The sequence below is a fragment of the Monopterus albus genome, unplaced genomic scaffold, assembly GCF_001952655.1.
Source record: "Monopterus albus unplaced genomic scaffold, M_albus_1.0 scaffold18.1, whole genome shotgun sequence".
NCBI lineage: Eukaryota > Metazoa > Chordata > Actinopteri > Synbranchiformes > Synbranchidae > Monopterus > Monopterus albus.
Window position 1 is genome coordinate 733,510 of NW_018127898.1, and position 6,958 is coordinate 740,467.

The following is a 6,958-nucleotide window of genomic DNA, read 5'->3' on the forward strand; positions in this document are numbered from 1 at the left end:
AATGTTGCATTATCAAAATGGTCTCGGGTGGCTTGGCACATTACGGATGTCAGTAACCCTCTACAGCTGCTATCAAGAAAAATTAGAAGAGGCAAAAAAAAAAAACCCTGAAAAATAATCAATAACATCACATGAGAGGAAGTCAGAGAAAGACGAGGGCTTTTATTTTGACAAGTACAAGTAGATTTAAATTCTCTAAAACTCATAAAAATATATCTTCATATTTCTGTTTTCTACTTCTTGTCTGTTGTGGCTGGGCAAAGAATTGTGGGAACTTATTTTAATCTGTGGAAAACAGACGAACTGCACATGGCTTCATTAAAAATGTCTCCTGTAGATAATTAACTTTGCGTGGCTCTTAACCAGAGTTACAATATTACAGTATTTAATTAAGACATTTCTATTGTTTACAATACATTTTTAAGTGTAAAAAGTCAAAAGCATTTTCTTATTTCACTCTTCAAAGATGCAAGAATAGCTAAGTCAAAAGTGGTAGCATCAGAGTTGCCCCTAGCAGGTCTTCTAAGTGTCAGAGAGGAAGCTTCACAATGTTCTACAATCTGTATTTTTTGTCCTCCTCAGAAGGAGCAATTATGAAGTGGGCAATGCTGATAACACCTAAAGAATTTGAAGCATGCACAAACAGCCCCTCCCCCTTCCGCTTAGAACTCTCTCCCCTTCCCCTGTTCCCTTCCCCTTCTCCCCTTTCCTCCCACTCCATCATCAGGAGCTCTGCGTGCCCCTTCACACTTAAATCTGTTGCTGGGATTATGTCCAGCTGGAACACAGAGTAAATATTCTGCTCAAGCAATTCTTGAAAACTAGTTTACAAAAAGAAATGATAAAAGAATCTAATTACATGCAGAAGAAAAAAAAGGAGGGGTTTCCCAACAGTTTCTGCAGAACGGTACACTCCAGTTTTTGACCTTTCTAGAACCTAGAACTAATGCATATAGATCTAATAGTCACAAGTCTTGGCTGCATGGATCTATGACGAGCCTCCAGTATATATAGCAGTTCAAAACAGAACATTAATCTGTGAGAATATGAACCTACTAGAGACAGAAAGGGAAAACAAAACAGAGACTATATTTACAGCCTTTCTCAAGTTCATTATTACATGAGGTGAGAATTTATTTTATAATACTTTGTAAAGCTGCTTAAATAAAGACAGTTTGGAAATTAGGCTAAGGTTATTCCTGATTATATCCGAGGGTAAATTAAAATGCTGTTTAAAAACTTTGTGGAAATTGTTTTTTGGGCTTTATTTATTTATTTATGGTTTGTGTAGTGAAGCCTCAGCAATAAGAAGACTTAACAAACCAGCTGGACATTGGTGTTGCATAGATGCATTTACCCACTTTGCTAAGTGCAGTACATCAAAAAAAGTGATTGTTTCTGAGTTCACATACATTCATTTATATTTCACCCTGAAACACTTTAGCACATCCGTTTCTGTTAATACATGGGATTATGCTGGAATCGCACACATATAAACATATATTTACATTTGCTCGTGAAAAGACAAGAGGGCTTGTCTATGTGCGCATACTGCAGATTACTGGCCTTTATTTGTTTGTGTGCTTTTTCAGCCTTTCCCCTCAAGCCTTCCTCGCCCAAACTTCCTCTTTCACACACTCCCTCAAAAACACATTCCAGCCACAGGGAATGCTGAACTGATTGTCTGAGTGTGTGAGGGTGTGTATGTGTGTGTGTGTGTGTGTGTGTGTGTGTGTGTGTGGTCTGTTTAGCAGACGTGTAAAGTAACCGCTCTCACGTAAAGGGAGTGCATGCTTCCATTAGTTTGTCTGTGCTGTCGAACACAACATTTTACTTTATTTACTACACCTGGGACGTAAACAGTACCGACCTATCCTGCCATTTGTCGTTTTTCCTGTTGAAGAAGCAAAATTACAAGTGCACATATGTACTTAATTAAAGTTCAAATGCGTCTCGTTAAAACTGAACTTTGAGTACATCTGGAGCTACCTTTTATGAGTTCTGTATGTGGTATTTAATTGTATACTGTGTGCTCACTATCCTGAATGTTGAATGTTCACTAGCATGCCCTAGATAACTTTCAAACATTAACTTTATAAAATGAACCTTTTGCTTTTTCCTCTTTTACTTACTGTGTGTGACCATCATTTGCTGTGTTTCCCACTTTGTTACCAGTCTGACCTTGAACCTCTCACTGACAGGCTCAAAGACTGGACCCCTCACTCAACCATGAACTCCCAGAACCCTTCCATGCCATTCATATCCTCTTTCCTCCCCACACACAGGCTCCTCTTCCTCCCAGACAAAAGCCCACTTTGATGACTCCTCCACAGCACTGATTCTGCAGGGCTGTTTGTTGTGTTTCACTCTGAGGTTGCACATAAAGGACTCAACAATGATTAAGTTTTATATATGTCTTTATATATACCATAGTTTTATACATTTAAATATAGAATTTAAACAAAAAACTGGACCAGAAGAAGACTCAGTTGTATGGAAAAACCTTTCACCTCTGTTTCAAAGATGCCTTGAACATCTAGGTAGCAGTAGTAGACAATGCACCATCTCTTCTATCTTCATTACAATACATACCATTAGGCAAGTCAGCGACTTACACACACACACACACAAACACACACATGGCTTAGCTATCCTAGAGGTAATAAGATTCACAGGCCACAACACTTGGGATGGAGGGGGCTGGGTTACTTAGCAACGAGCCTGTTGATGTCAAAACAATGTTCATGTCGTCAAAGTGGCTGGTTGTGCCAGACTGAGGTTCTAGTCAGTACAACAGTGTTACTGCTGTATTCCTAAATGTAGACTGAGGAAGAGCCCACAGACAAGCTGCAGCACTGAATGAAACAGCCACCAACACAAAGTGCCTAATTCATAGAAATACCATTCACATTGGTGCGATTTTCATTTTGCTGTCCGTGTAGAGTCCAGACTAGTGACCAGTCTGTGAAGAAAGGGATGAGACAACTCTGTCATTTACTGTATATTGCTTTTTTTTAATGAAAGCTCAGAAATGCACTGGGCAATGTGAAATGATTGTAGGTTTTTTAACTTAACAAAAAGCAATCAGAAAATAACAGACTGCATTTATTTAAAAAACAATATGGACAAAAGATGTTTGACAAGCACAAGGACAATTACTAGCAAACTACACAAACAAACCTAAGTTATGAGGATTGGCAAGGTCGTACAGCTCCCTCATTTAAATAATAAGCACATACATACTGAGAAAAAGTCAGTTCTATCCACCAGTTGTAGAAAAATCAAAGTGCAGTCTTTATCTAACAGACTCTTTGCTCCCAGAAAAGTTGTGTTTGCTGTGTCATCTTAGTGCTTGTGTGCATGCTGGAACAAAAATGATTCACACTTTGTCTTGCAGAGGGTTTTGCATACAGGCCAACATATAAAAACGATGCTGATTCCTGGTAATTATTAAATATGCTATTAATAAGCTGTCCATGACACACAGATGGAGCACATAACTTCTGAGTAGCATAACTGCTGGCTACTATGTGAGACTGAGAACAGCAAAAATGCTTTGTAATGTAATCAATACTCATTGCTCTGTAGTGTAACCAGTGCCAATTATTTTGAACAGCACTGCATTTTAGGCACCAGGGCTCTGTCATCCATGTTGGGATACGGTACATCTCCCAGCCAGTCGCTGGCAACAGGAGAAAGTGAAAAGGCATTTAAATATAGCCGAAGTAGTCAAGAAGCCAGAGTCATGAACCAGGCAGCCATGCATAAGATGTGAAAGGTAACTCCAGGACACACCCTGATGGCAATTCAAATGTTTAAGTGTAGTACCCCTGTGTGCATGTGTGTGTGTGCATCTGCTGTTTAACAGCTTTCGTCTGTGACCATCAGAGGAAACTGCAGGACACCGTCGGTGTGGGCACCAGATTCACTCAACCTATTTTCACACTATTACCAGTCCACATCACAGGGTGACAGACGTTTACAAGATAGAACCTTAAAGCAGCCTGTTGAGTTTGCAGTTTGTTGGATTTGATGTCTCTTGCACAGAAACTTATTAATGTTGTGCAGAATAATTAATCCCAAAATGTTCATCGAAGAAACGGCCCACATACAAGAAGGCAGCACAAACACTAGTAAGTACATACTGAACCATACAACAGACTTTTGCTCGTCAGCTGGTCCTGTTTATTACATGTTTGTTTTCATTGCAGCATCTTTAAGAAAATGTCCAACATGCAGAAGGCATTTAGTAGTATCATAGTCCAAACTACAGCAAAGCTCACTGAAAGCCTCAAAGCAGTATTTTTATATGTGTATTTACACAAATTCCTGTAAATACTATATGCAACTTGTACATAATAGAAGCCTTTTAGATTAAAAAAATATGGTTCAAACATCTAATTTCACAGTGTAGTCTGTTTAGTCCTGCTATTACAGACATCACTAATGCAAACAAGCTGTGTCATGTATTGAGCACAAACAAGTGGACCACAACGCCGCAGTGCTTTCTCCACACACGACCACAGCTGTAGACCTCAATCTGTACACAAGATATTCAACCTGATGCTTTGTGAAATTTTATTTTCATTTTAAAGGCAATGGAATTGGCAGTGATGAAGAAAAACTTTATTAATGACATTATTATCATGGATCCTCTTTAATATTAATAATAATAATTATTATTAATCAGGTACTCCCATTGAGAATGTGACCTCTTTTTTAAGAACAAACAAACAAAAACATGTGGTTTCAACACACAAATTACAACAGTTTGACAATAAGAAAGACAATTACAAGTGAAACTGCAAATACTTTCATGTATAGTGTTTTAAAATCTTCAAATGAAGTGAGAGATTTGATTTTCTAAGCTTTCTGTGGAAGGAGCAGAGTATGTGAAACCAGTTTTCATATGCTCAGTGTAAACATGAGGTGCAGATATGTTTTTTTATATTATTTTTGCCTTTATTTCACAGTAAATTATGGACAGGAAACATGAGGAGCCAATGAGAGGGGGAGACGTGCAACATCGGTCCACATCATTTAACTATTGTTAAACTATCCTGTGACCTAACACTGTATGAGGCCAGACAGCAGAGTATTTGCAGTACAGCCTTATGGATAAATAACATATACAACATAATCATGAGCACACAGATAATGGTTTTTTGACTATAGGAGAAGCAAATTTAGTTTCTATAAAAAAGGAAAAATTCGACCCTTAGTTTGCTCGTCCAGTGTTTCCTGATTCCAGTATTTATGACACTAAACAGTTCCAGTCTGAGAATCCTGAAGTGTGTGTGTGAAGGGACAGCAGACTGGACCCTGTTAAGTGGTGCTGTGAATAACATACATTTTATTATCTGTCAGAAAATGAAAACAAGCTTATATTTGATAAGAGATATTTGACATTTTTCAAAAGCAGACTGCAGATTAAGAGAACAGCCAGTGACATATAAAACAGTGCCATCATTATAAAAATGGACATTACAGTTTGGCAAAGATAATATTATTTATATATTAAAACAGGACCAAGAATAAACTGACTGAGTTCTATAAATAGATCTTTATCTGTCTTGCCCTAGTTTGTCCATTAAAATATTACGATAACCTGAATCAGCCACTTTAGATCGAGCCATTAAAAGACCAGTGCAGTATTGATCACCGTGCACAGCACTGACAGTATTACTTAGTGCACATGCTGCACCTGTTGTTGTGCTGTGGCATGCTCTAAAGTCTAACTGCTAAGGTAGTAAGGTGATTTGTCTCTAGACACAATTGCAGTTGAGATTTTGAAATGATTCATGTCAAGTTATTCAGGTCACTGGGATTACCACTTTTATGTAATTGTGATGCTAAGTTCTTTTTTGTCACTGTGCTCATGTGAATGCATTTTAATGGTTTTGTTAGTAGATCTAATGTCATCCATTCTTTTATAGAGGCACTTTCTCACTTTCTCACTTTCTACTCCATCTGCAATAAAGACTAGCTTTGCATATGTGCACTGTCCTTACTTTTACATTCAAATAAGGTGTTTATTACAGAAATTCTATTATTGAAAATTTTACATACAAAACAAACACAGAGAGGGTTACATCAGCAAAGAGGAGGACAGCAGCAAAACCAAAGGAGGTACCCAGATACACTAGATTTATTAAAAGGTGGTGGAGGTTTATACACTTACAGTGCCACAGACAACAAGCCTGCTGTCATCAGTGTCAGCATTCTGAGTGCTATAGGTTTGGACCGATGCAGTACTGGTGAGAAGAATGCAGACAATATAAGGAAATGTGTTTTTAACCTGCAACTGTCTAGCACGATCCTAGTGCCCTTACAATATGCTGTATGAATATATACATAAATGGGTGATACATACAAAGAAGAACCGACATAAAGTGTCTCAGTAAGGTGTTGCACCACCATGTGTCAACAGAACAGTGCTCCATTGATTCTCTAGTCCCTGAACTCTACTGGAGGGATAAATACCATCCCTCCAAAACATAAAACACCAAATGAGGGAACATTTGGTGTTTTGATGATGGCGGTGGAGAGCGCCGTCTAACACATCCCTCCATAATCTCTCATAGGTGTTTAACTGGGCTGAGACCTGGTGACTGGGCCACAGCATAGAATTTACATCATGTTCATACCTATCAAAGTATTCAGTGACCCCTGTGGAAGAGACCACTCTCATCAGGATAGAAACATTATCATATATGGTAATACCTTATCAGTATTATATTATGATATTACATTTATATTTAAAAAACATCTTAAAGAGCCAAAAACAATGGCTGTTTATGATGAAAAGAATAACTTGACCTTACAAGCCCCCCTTTTTTGGGGATGAGCTTCCTTTCTAATCTTTCTCTGGTGAGTGAAATAAGTATAAGTGTGAGGTGAGCGCGCGGAGTGAATTTGAACCAACCCCTCTTCCCTGTGGACCGTACTGGAGCCGCGT